The sequence below is a fragment of the Cornus florida genome, unplaced genomic scaffold (assembly GCF_030987335.1).
Source record: "Cornus florida cultivar Cherokee Brave unplaced genomic scaffold, ASM3098733v1 CherokeeBrave_3.0.0_Hap2_Chr03, whole genome shotgun sequence".
In the NCBI taxonomy this organism is placed as follows: Eukaryota; Viridiplantae; Streptophyta; class Magnoliopsida; order Cornales; family Cornaceae; genus Cornus; species Cornus florida.
Genome location: NW_026775573.1, coordinates 40,270,762 through 40,284,134, shown reverse-complemented (window position 1 = coordinate 40,284,134; position 13,373 = coordinate 40,270,762). Strand labels below are relative to the sequence as shown.

At 37.7% G+C, this 13,373-nt stretch overlaps 1 pseudogene; it reads right to left on the bottom strand.

Moving 5' to 3' along the window:
* Positions 1–11,975: 11,975 nt before the first annotated feature.
* On the bottom strand, positions 11,976–12,074 carry LOC132301936 (small nucleolar RNA R71; annotated as a pseudogene).
* Between the last annotated feature and the right edge of the window lie 1,299 nt (positions 12,075–13,373).

Genomic DNA, 13,373 nt, shown 5'->3' with positions numbered 1-13,373 from the left:
AGGAGTTGAGCCGAGCTTTAACAGCCCAAAGCTCGGCTCAGCTCGGCTCGGCTCATTTACAGCCCTACATACACCATACTATGATGGTTCGTTTGGTAATATGGTTGATAATCACCTCATTCGATCTTTAACTCCTCTCCCTTTTCTTATTTCCTCTTTTACTATTACTAGTCATGATACCCCTCTAGTAGGGGGAATTGTTCCTTTTTTCATAGGTCTACAGTTAGAGATAATAGGCTCAAGCTTCTACTCCTGTGACTGACTGCCCTCTTCCTTTGGCAGCAACTTCATGTTCTCATGTTGTTATTTTTGTTGCCTCGGTTCCTTTTCCTCGTGTTACAGATACACTATCACAACCTCAATGGGATGACGCTAATTGAAGAACTGCATGCATTTGAGAAAAATCAGACTTGGGACATGGTTCCATTTCCTATTGGACGAAAAGTTATGGGGTGTCGTTGGGTGTTTGTAGTTAAGCATCATTTGGACAAGTCATTTGCTTGCTATAAGGCCTGATTGGTTGCCAAGGTTATGCTTAGTCACATGATATAGATTATCAGGAGACTTTTGCCCCTATTACCAAATGAACACCATTTGCATATTATTTTCTATTGGGAATTGTGTCTCAAATTCCTATTCTAATTAGGTTTCTATTTTAGAGTTGTATTTTATTACGTAATTTTTTATTTGGCAAGTCTGGGCCTTTACGAAAATCCTTGTCCAACAAGGAATTGGGTTTGAAATTATATAAATAGATACCTAGGTTTTGGGTTAAGACTTATGAGATTGAGAGATATGTTTTCTCATTCAGAAGTTAATAGGTAAAGATAGTTTATGGGTTGGTGGAGTAGCAAAAAACACCGGTGACACTAGTAGCAAAGAGATAGGCTCGTGGAGTGGTACATGGTGAAAAGGCATGTAAACGGCGTTGGTACTCTAGTGTTGTAATATATTTATGAATCATAGTGGAATCTCTTCTCATTCATGGATGTAGACTAGCTTTGGTTGAACCATGTTATATCTTGTGTTTGTGTGTGATTACTTTGTTGGTTTTTATTGAATCTTTATGTTCGCGCACTATTGCTGCCATAACAAATTGGTATCAGAGTCAAAGGTAAAAGGGAGATCTAGAAAATGCGAAAAGTCTTAACATGTGTTGCAACGGGTTTCAGTTACAGGTGGAGTTAATCGGCTTGGTTGGTTACGATGGTCAAAAAATCGTTATAGGTTACATGGAATGGAGCTCAACCAGTCAAGTTGGAGCCTTGGAGGTTTGATAAATCGAGCAGCATATAATGTGGACATTGATAGTTTTACATAAGGATCATCAAGATTGAAGCTGCAATGAATTGCCCTGATTAATGCCATGAGAATTGATGATTGGCTAGATGGAATTTAAGTCCAGGTGGAAATTATTGGGAATTGTGTCTCAAATTCCTATTCTAATTAGGTTTCTATTTCAGAGTTGTATTATGTTACGTAATTTCTTATTTGGCAAGTCTTAACCTTTCAAAAATTGTAATCCTTGTCCAACAAGGAATTAGGTTTGGAACTTTATAAATAGATACCTAGGTTATGTGTTAAGTCTTATGAGATTGAGAAAGATGTTTTCTCATGACCAAGTTTATGGGTAAAGATATTTTGTGGGTTGGTAGAGTAGGAAAAACACTGGCAACACCGGTAGCGAGGAGATAGGCTTGTGGAGTGGTACATGGTAAAAGGCGTGTCAATGGTGTTGGTACTCTAGTGTTGTAATATCTCTACGAATCATAAAGGAATCTCTTCTCATCTGTGGATGTAGACCGGTTTTGGTTGAACCACATTATATCTTGTGTTTATGTGTGATTGTTTTGTTAGCTTTCATTGGATCTTTGTGTTCGCACGCTTTCGTTGTCCCAACATTTTCTATTGTTGAGATTCGTTCTTGACCACTATTTTAGTTCAATGTCAAGAATGTCTTTCACAATGGAGACTTGCAGGAGGATATGTATATGGTTTGCCCATCAGGATTTCACTGAATTGTTCATTCCATGATGGTTTGTCATCTTCCCCGCTCCCTTTATGGTCTTAAGAAGTCACCTCGAGCTTGGTCTGATCGCTTTGGCATTGTCATGCCCTAATTTGGTTTCCATCAGAGTTCAACTAATTTAGGCGGTAAGACAATTGCTTTCATTGTGCATGCGGATGATTTTGTTCTTACTGGAGATGACACTGCCAAGATCGCTGAGGTTAATAACTATATTGGTCACTAGTTTGAGATTAAGGATCTTGGTCCCCTTCAGTATTTCCTGGGCGTTAACGTGGCTCACTTAAAGGCTGACATTTTCATTTCACAGTCCAAGTACTTTCTTGACTTGCCTTTTATTTCTGGTTAGCTTGCCCCTCGCTTTGTTGATACTCTGATTGATAGAATCATCAATTGATTAATTTTGAGGGGTAGTTATCGTCTGATATTAGTCAGTATGTAGTGTCTTAGATTTTTTTCTAAATTTTCAGAATTTTTCTTTATATATTTTTCTTTATTACTTTCATGCATCGTTTTGACTGCCACATGCATCTCGGGAGTTATTTAGGATATTTCTTTGAGTTTAGAACTCTTAGAAATGTATTTTGGTCCATTTACCATTTTCGGGTTTTGGACCGGGAGGTCCCGTGTGGGTTCGGGGTAGCCGAGTGAGTGGAATGGTAAGGGCTTAAATGAAAGGCCGTTGGAAGGCATTATTATTATATTTTCAGTGGATTGTTGTCTTAGGGTAATTTCGTGAAAGTTGCTTGGAGGAAGGGAGTAATTAGCTATAGACATTGGAGTTAAGTGGTGTAATTAGAGGATAGTTGTGAGGGGATTATAAATAGGTAAAGTTTGGCAAACTTGTATCACTATTCACCTTCTTTTTCCTCACATTTTATTCCTTTAAATCTATCATTATATCACCCTCCATGCATAAGCTTAGGAAAGCTTCAATTTGAAGCAGCTTATGAAGGAAAAGTTCTTCCTATTCTTCTTCTTTTTGCAACCATGGAAAAAAATTTGGGATTTGAGGTACTTTGGGATTTCGAAATTCTTGGGGGTTGGATTTGGAGGAGGAGCTAGTTAAAGAAGGTGGAGAGCATGTCTTAGTCATTAGAGCATTTGTGAATTTGACCTAGGCAAGGGTTTGGGCTTTTGGGGTGGCTTTAAGAGAAAAAGTTGTTCTCCTCATATTCCTCTTCATTTTGGTGGCCCTAACCTTCAAATTGGTGGAGTTTCAAGTGGAGCCAAGCTTAAGGTTTTGCTCTTAAGAGGTAAGGGTGTCTGACCCACTTGTCTTTGGTTCTTAGTGAGTATTACTAGTTTTTATTGCATGAAAAAACATGTTTAGTTTGAGAAATTTGAAAGTATTGTTTTAGGTTAAGAAGTGTATCCATGAATGTTATGTTTCTACTTGTTAAATTGTGAGTTTTGGTGCTTGAATGCCCAATTGTTTTCATTATATGATTTCATGTTAAAAAATTGAGGCATGTATATGACTAATGTGTTTTTTGTTGTGAAAAGTATGTTTGCCTCGTTATTTAAGCATTAGCATTTACTTTTATTATTTAATTATACTAATTGTTCACTATGCCTATCAAATGTTGGATACAATGTCTTCATGAATGCATATGCTAGCTTTTATGGAATGACTTGAGTATTTGAATTGAAATGAATGACCGTTGATGATAAGTTGAGAAGAAAACATATTTCATACATGGCATTGGCATGGTTAGGGAAAATAAGTCGATTGGTTACGAATGGGATTGGATTTCCAAAAGTTTTGGGGAAAATGTTTTTTCAAGAAAGAAAGGGACGAAAGTCATAATGCGGTGGCTAATTCGACCTAAAAGGAACAAATGTCGGATTTGGACGTGTATAGTTGAACTAATTAGGCTCCATATGGTCGTCGGTTTTGAGGCCAGGGATAGTTAGTCAATTTCGCCTCGGTAAAGTTTATTAGCATTTTTTTTTTTTCGGTGTGGGTTGCATAAGTTTGGGCTAGAGTCAAGATTGCATTCATTTCATGACTCATTATCATTGACATTGATGATTTTGTTTTATGTGAGTGGTTATGTGGAAATTATGTATTATCCATGTTCTATATTTTCCCCGAAGTATAATCCCGAGTACATTTTTTCCCTTTCATTGGATGCTCGACTCAAAGGAGTCCAAAGTTTGTGTTTTAGGCATTTCCTACTGAGCCGTTGTGCTCACTCGAAGTGGTGGACAATATGCCTCCACAAGCTTAGACATAGCTAGAACGTCCATTTGACATCTTTTTTGTATCAATGTTAACTAGGCGATGATTATTTTGTAAACGACTCTCATTTTGTCACTTGATGTTAACTATGAAACTATGATGATGGCAATCTTATTTTGTGATCACTCATTTTTGGACAATTATGTATATTTTGGGCAACGATGTAATGACTTTGAGCACATTAAACTATGATTTGTTATTCTCATTATTAAAGTTGAAACAGGGGTTAAATGGTCATTTCAAATTTTGATTCAAGGACGAATGGCTATTTCAAAAAGGGGCAAAAATTACATTTCTGGGCATCTGTGAGCGATCGCAACTTCAATTTGAGGCCATGGCACTGTTCACCAGAGGGCTGGGGTTAACTGGGAGCACTCCTTGACCTCCTACGAGCTACCACAACATGCTAAGCCCCCGCATGCATGCTCAACCCTTGCGCGTATACAGACGCGAGCAGGGCACCTTGCGAGCGCTCATATAGTGCCTTGTGAGTGATTGCAGCCTCTTACCTAAGCACACTTTCGACTCTTTTGCACATGATCTGAAACTTTGACTCAACTTCACCATTTAAGCCTATCATTGACTCTGTAATGGGCTTATTAATAGATATTATGACGTTAAATGACCATATTACCTATGTGTGTTCTCGGGTTTGGGATAGGACCCAGTTAATGATTCGGATCCACGAAAATGGGGGTGTGACACAGTATCAATGGATTTTTGGGATGTTCATCTACATATCCCTAAGTCGACCTAACAAAGCTTATGCCATGAATGTCGTGAGTCAATTCATGCACTCTCCTTGCTCACCTCACCTTGATGCAACTGTTCGGATCCTTTTCTGCCTAAAAAGGTGTCCTAGTTACGGTACTTTGTTTGCTAATCATGGTTAGTTATGGGTTGAGGCCTTGACAGATGCTGTTGCAAGATCAATTTAAGATAAAAGATCGACTTTTGACTACTTCACTAGTGTTGGTGGCAACTTGGTTACTTAACACAGTAATAAGCAAGATCTTATCTCTCTATCGAGTGTAAAGGAAAAGTATAGAGCTATAGCTCTTAGAGTGTGTGAGTTGCTATGGCTGAAAATGTTGATGACAAACTTGTGCCTTTCAGTGTCACTTCCACTCACTTTATTGTGACAATTACTCTGTTATTAGCATTGTAACAAATCCCGTTCAGCATAACAAGACTAAGCATATAGAGACCAACACTTCATTTGAAACAAGAACATATCCGGTTATATTTGCAGTGCATTTATCACTACCTCTCAATAACTTGCAGACATTCTTATAGAGAGCGCTAGCAAGACCGTATTTGAGGAGGCATTGTCCAAGTTAGGTGTCTCACATATCCACGCACCAACTAGAGGGGGAGTGTTAGCCGAGATATGTGCCTAGAATCATGGGATTTGACTTTATTTACACAAATATTTAGGTTTAGAATTTGTTTTGGTTTTATTTGGTTTCGTTTTTTTTGTTATTATATTTAACATGTGTTTTTTCATAGATAAATTTCAAAGGTGTGAATGGGTTACTATTATTATTCAAGACTTTAAATATTTCTCTTATATTTCTTCTTAATCATATGAACCTTATTGGTGGATGAAGTATTAACCAACTGGATTATACACATTAAGTCATAGATGGTACTACACAGCCACATAAGACTCTTGCTTTGTATGGATGTGTAACTTTTGGTTTTGGTTTTGGTTCTGGTTCACATTATGCACTCACTACTTTGCTTAAGGAGTCGGTTCAGACGTTGCATACTGCTCTTCCCACTTCTTCCACTACTACATTGGTTGATTCAGGTAATATGGCATGTGTGGCCCATTCACCTTCATCCTTGGTTATTGACTCTAGAGCAAGCTCCCATATATCTGTTATACACTCTTATCTTTTCTAATCTAAAACAGGTTAAATATCATATTGTATTAGTTGATGGTTCCTCTCGACCAGTCTTAAGGATAGGTGTTCTTCATCCCGCTAATTCCTTATCCATACCCTTTAGTCTCTATGTTCCTAACTTTCCATTTTAACTTGCTTTCTGTTAGTCATTCAACTAAAACATTACACTATTCTATAACATTTTCTCCTACATTACACTCTTTGTGCTCACGGTTTTCAAAACATGTTTACACAGTTAAAAGATTTCCACCTAGCGTCCTCACTGGTCGAACGCCCATGGGTGCAAAGAGAGGTTTGATGATGCTTATATGTGTGGATGTCTTCTAACTGTGTCGATAAGTTTTGAGAAGAACCATAAGCACCTAAAGGAGATTGTGCAAAGCAGACAATATTTACACGCTGTGGTTGAGCGTGCAGAAGTCAATACGGGTCAAGCTAATGAGGATGCAGCATGCTGGGTCTCAAGAGGGGTGATTGTGACGTACTTATCAAAAAAAGGAGGGGGGGTGATTGTGACGTCCCACATCACCTGAGGGAGAGGTTTGATCATGCTTAGGTGTGTGGACTCCCAACTGTCTATGCGCATTTTGAAAACCATGAGTGCGAAGAGTGTGAAAAATGGACAATATCTACACCTGAAGTGGTAGTCATAGATGGTATTAGAGCCAATCCCCAGTCGAAAATGAGGGGACAATGAATAAGCCACGCAGACCAAGCCAGCAAGGACATTGGGTCCTAGGAGGGGATGATTGTGCCATCTCATGTTGCCTGGTGGAGAGGTTTGATGACGCTTATATGTGTGAATAACTCCTAATTTTGTAGTCGCATTTTGAGGAAAACATTGAGCACCAAGAGGACAGTGTGAAAAACGTACAATATCTACATGGTTTGGGCGGGTTATAACAAATGATGTTAGCGTCAATCCCGAGCCAGAAATGGGGGGATCGTGCATAAGCCCATGAGGGTGATTTTAGTGAGGACGCTAGGTCCCAAGGTGTGGACATCTTCTAACTATGTAGACACATTTTGAAAATCGTGAACACGGAGAGTGTACAAAGCAGACAATATTTCCACGGGTTGGGGCGGGTCGTGACATTAAATGTTCCGAAATCCTTAAAGACCATATTGAAATCAAGATTTTGAGATGATTACAATTGGGATCTAGCTAGTGCGTAGACTGAACATTTTTCCCCTGACCTGCTTTTGGCATGTTTTGGCATCTTACCACTAATTTGAACTAGGATGAAGTTCCTGTTTCTTATGTGGTTACTCCTGGGTCAAGTCAAAGTGAAAAAGATGCTTAGTTCACATAATACTCAGCATTTTTGGAGTTCCATTACAAGTTTATTGGATGGGGTTTTGTTGGACTGTGCCAGTTGAATCTGCTAGGAATGAGTGAACCTAAATACAATACGTTTTAAAGAAGGTTAAGTTAAAAAGCAGAATGATTCTCAGTTTTCTTTTTTTAGCGTATCTATTACATTTTTAGTATGTTCCCTTTGACATTCCGGCCTAGATTTTGTTGAGAATGTTATTTGATTGGAAGCTACATTTTTCTTTTCCTGGTGAACGTTGATGGCTCTTGAAATTATATGTTAAACTTTAAACTGACAAGCCACTGATTGGTGCTGGATTTTAGTTAAAATTTGGGGATTGTATTTAGTTAAAATTTGGGGATTGTATTTTATTTAGTTTGTAAAGGACATGCTTTTATGTTTTTCTTTTTTTGTTTTTAGTTTAAGCTGCATGTTTTATTATTATTATTATTATTTATTTTTTTATCCTAGTTTTAAAACATACTCCCTCCCTCCGTCTGTCTTTTTTTGTTTGTCTGTCTGTTTTTTTGTGTCTATATGTTCATTTTATCATCTTTTGCCACAAGACTTTGATCTGTACTTCTGTTCTAGTAGCATGGATCCTTTGATCGCCTCAATTCCACTGAAATGTCAAAGCCTTCAGAAGTAGGATCTTCTGTTGGGGCAGCCATTGCATCTACTAAACAATTCCATCAGATACAGTATGTACTGTTACATTTTCATTGGCATGGGACTGCCCCCAAGTAAGCTTTAGGAGTGGAAGGACTTATCACAGGTAGGTTGCAAAAGCTTGTTAGATCAAACTCACAGATTAAAATATCAAGCTTTTATCTGGAATTTTTTTTTATTGACAGGCGTTACACCAAATTTTATGGTACTCATGGGGATGCTGCAGCAAATATTGCGCATGATGCTATTCTTGGTAATTTTTTTTTGCCCTCCTTCATGGGATGGTTCAGTTTGGAATAAAAAGGGCATTAAGTTTCAGGTTCCGATATTTGTGAGTGTTGAATATAATATATGGATTCTACATTTGGTTCATTCACCTTAGCATCTCTACATTCATGAAATGTTTTATTAAAATTTATTTGCTTTCTCAAAATATCAGTTAGTAAAGTTGATGTTCATCTCTGATACATATATAGAGCACAGCCATTCGGAGTCCCAGATAGAACCTTGGCAAAGACCTATTCTTGAAGACAGGAGGCTTCCTGAATGGTGAGCTTGGATGATTCACTCGATCTGCACATGTATTCAGATAATAAATTTTATATGGTTCATCTTCACGTACCCGATTACTCTCTTCAATGAGCTCTACTATCTTAATTCAGGGGGAACAATTTGGACATGTACTTGATGAGCACTGAAAAGTGCGTATTTAAACCCCTCAAGCTTAGGCATTCTAGTACCTTTATCTATCTTACTTTACCGTTTTAGATTGATTTCGTATTATTTTCATTTTCAGGCACTTATCCCGAAAATAAGCTAACTCAGCCAAATAAGAGCTTAATTGAAGCAATTCTAGGATTGAACAAAGAAAGGAGCAAAGTGGAGAAAGAAAGAATCAAAATGAAGCAAAGCAGCTAGTTCGATCGATCCAAGTCCAAGGTTCGATCGATCGAACATTGATCGATCTCAGCACTTCAAGATAGATCCAAGCCTTGACCCAAAGCACTTAGGTCCAAAAGTTTGATCGATCCAACATCATTCTTCGATCGATCGAACACCTTTATCCTTATCCAAATGATTGATCATATCCACAGCTGTACCACCCATTAACCACCTTTTGTCCTTTTCTTAAAAATATCTCCCAAAATATCTTGGATTTGTCTTTTTCCAAAAAGCTCAGTCAGTTGGATCGATCTAGCCTCAATTTGATCGATCTCAGCCAGTTCGATTGATCCAAGTCTAAGGTTCGATTGATCGAACTTCCTCCAGTGCGAAAAAGTTAAAATTCCATCCCATTGAAAGTTGTCCTTTATCTAATCATTAGGGAATATTGTGTGCACGACACTAGCTCATTTTGGGTGTCATTTTGACCTACTTATATAAGGATAAGGATTGTTTTTTCAAGGGGAGCCAACATTTATTTTTTTGATATCATCTCTTGGAGAAGAAGTTTAGAGAAAGAGGAGGCTAGAGACACCATTAGAGATCTTCATCAACAAGGAGCAAACCTCTTCTATGGAGTTAGCCCTTAAGGGTTGGAGCATCCTCACCATGAGTGGCTAGACATCCTCTTGGGGCTAGAGTTAGCCCCAAGCATGCTTTCTATATCTTAATCTTGTGTATTATTGAGGGATTAGTGTTGTAATTAATGTTTTGACACTTTAAGATTTATAAATCTTGTTTAATCAATGATTTGTGTGGTTTAATGCTTCCAATTGATCATTTCATTCTATCCATATGTCTATGTATGCTAGAATTGATGTTCATGTTCTTGTCTCTAGATTTTGTGTTGTTGATGCATGTCTATGTGTATTGATACCATGGATTTAGGGATTGTCAAAACATAGTGCTTAAAGGAATGCTTTTGTGATTCTCTTGATGGTTCATGCTTATCTCTTGATGGATTGTGTCTCTCTCCTAGTTTATTTTCATGCTAATAGTTTAGATGTAGTGTAGTTGTAGTGTAGTGTTAAATGGGAGGACAATCTATGCTTGTTGTTTGATGATCCAAGCTTTTGAATGCAATTAGCATATGTCTCTAATCTTGTGTTGTATTTGGGTTGTGAGCCTAATGAAAGGATTAATGACTTGTTTTGATTTATTGTGCCTTTCACATGTTGTTTAGACAATATATGTTTCATTGCTTAGATATATTGTGCCTTTCACATGATATTTAGACAATACATGCTTAACTAGTCATTCTTGTTTGTTGAATCAACCAAATACACACACACACCAATATTGCAACACCTTAATTGCCCTCATTAATCATTTGTTAATAATATAGAAATGCATTACTTGGTGGTGATCTCTAAACCCCAAGACTCTTCTTTCTCTTACTTGCTCTTAATCGCACTATTTTGCTATTACTTAGTTTAATTTAGTTGCTCTTTAATCAACCAACTAACCAATTGTTTGATCACTCAACCTACTAGCCCTAATAGCGATTCCATAATCAACTCCGACATTGCTCAATCCCCATAATCCCTTGGGACGATCCCTACTCGCCCTAGTTATATTTATAGTGAAAGGTAGTAGTGGCTTCTACAAATGTAAAATTTGGCCCTCGCCTTAATGCACACTCTTAAGCCTATGGTAGGATGAAGGCCATAGTTTTTGGCACCGTTGCCGGGGATTAGTTGATTAGATTTGGCAACGTCGGATTTGTGGAATTGATTAGGATTAGTACTCTTTTGATAGTGTTTTTACTTTATTTTTATTTTTCTTTTTGGTTACTTATTGTGTTGTTCTTACTTAACTAGGTGCATTGTTGGAGAGGAAGCAAGCAAAGGAGCCATTGAACATTCAATTCAAGCAAGCAAAGAAAGGAAAAATGCTAAAAACTTAAAAATTTTTGCTAAGCTAAGCTTTAAAATTTGGAGTTGAAGTGCTAAATGACCTTTGTGAGACTTTCTTTACTCAATTCCTTAGTTAAATCGTCAGCCCGCGTGGAGGCTATTTTATTGTTCTTTGTATCATCTTTGTTAAAGCATAGGAATATGGTTAAGTGTTTGTGGAGGGAGTTTCATTGCATTATTGTGAAGCCATAGTGTTTGTCATTCTTTGTGTTTGTTGTGTTTTGTATTGTGCATGCAAGGGCGTCGTTCATTAAGACCAACTCTTACCCCTCTTGATTTGTATCTTGAATCTATCGTTAGAAATCCTAGGGGAAGAGGAAGTTCAAATAGAGCCAATCTTTCAATGGATGACCATAATGAGGACATTGGTCGCATAGACCAACAAGGTATCCTTCATCCCAATATACACAATGAAAACATGCAAGTACCATTAGGCATGCCAAAGCCATTCATCCAACCACAACAACAACAAGGCCAAGTTTTGTATGGAATGCCAAGGCCATTGTATGCTCCACAACCTCCCGTCATTAATCAAGGAATTCATAACCAAGGTGTTCATGTTGCACCTCAAGTAGTTAATCCACCTCTTGCTTTAAGAGATCGCTATGTGCCTAATGAATACAATGCACCAACATGCATTCAATTGCCACCATTTAGAGCACATCATTATGAAATTAAAGCACAAACTATTCAAATGCTTCCTAACTTTCATGGACTTCCTAGTGAAGAACCTTACAAGCATTTGGATGAGTTTCTTAAAGTATGTTCCACTGTAAAATATACGGACATGCCGGAAGAGGTCTTAAGACTCAAACTTTTTCCATTCACCTTAAAAGACAAGGCAAAGTATTGGTTTAACAATCTTAGGCCTTTTTTAATCACTTCTTGGGCAGAAATGCAACAAGAGTTCTTGAAAAAGTACTATCCGGTTTTTAAGACCAATGCCATGAGAACCTCAATTCGAGAATTTTCACATGGGGATGGAGAAACATTTCATGAGGCATGGGAACGCTTCAATGAATTGCTGAGGAAGTGTCCACATCATGATATGCACAAATGGCAATTTGTTCAATATTTCTTTGAGAGCTTATCGGACAACTATAAGGATATGGTTGATGCTTCCGTGGGTGGCTCATACATTAATAGGCATGAGGATGACGTATGTCGTCTCTATGAAAGTATGAGTGAAAATTCTTTGCATAGAACACTATCATCCAAGAATGGTAGAAATTCACAAGGTAGGAAGAGTGTAGGCTTACATCAAGTCGAACATTCAAATGAAATAGTCGCCGAAATGAAGTCTTTGTCTCAAAGGTTTGATCAATTTTTGATTAACCAAAACTCGGCGAACCAAGTATCTTCCTTTCCTAACCATTCTCATCGTGCATCAAATGAAACTTGTATGACTTGTTCTAGTGTTCTTCATTCTACTTCTCATTGTCCTCATGGACAAATGCAAAATGAGCCTATTGAGCAAGTCCATGCAACTTTTGTGAACCAAGGGAACAATCCTTATCGTACTCATTATAATCTAAGTTGGAGGAATCATCCAAATTTCTCTTAGAAAAACTAAGGAGAAGGCTTAAACCCTTCCCAAGGCAGTTTCCAAGGGAAATACATTCCACATCCACTTCAAAACCAAGGATCCCAAGGTTGTAGACCTTATCAATCACAAGGGAATCAATTTGCTAATTCTCATTTTCCCAACCAATCTTATTCCCAAGGAAACACTAGAAGTCCCACCTTTGAAGAAAAAGTTTTAAATGCTTTGGGGACTCTTGAGGCTAACACTCAATTGCTTCATTCTCGTTCTCAATCTATCGCAAAGCTAGAAACCCAAGTAGGGCAAATAGCAAGCACTCTCAATGCAAGAGAGAAGGGAAAGATGTCCATTAATACCCCACCTAAGCAACAATGTGTTGTGGAAACCCATTCCTCATCGGAAGGGCATACCATTGAACATGTTAATGCGGTGACTACCTTGCGGAGTGGTAGAGTTGTGGACAATCAAGTTGAAATGTCCAATGAAGAGAGTGAACCGGTGCAACCTCAAGTTGTCACCCGTCCCGTTTCACATCACATTCCTCCTTCATTGCATACACATGATCTTGCAAATGAGAAAGTTTTGAAAAATATATTTGACAAAGAAGTCTTGAAAAATGATGTTAAGAAAGAAGTTTTGTTGAAAAATGATTTGAAACAAAATGATTCGAAAACTTCTTGTGTTGAAGAGAGTTCAAAAGAAAATTTTAAAAAAGTGTTTGAACCAAAAATTCCATTTCCAGATGCCTTAAAATGATCCATTTCAAAAGACAGGCAAAAGGCAAAAACCAATGAAATCATGGAAAT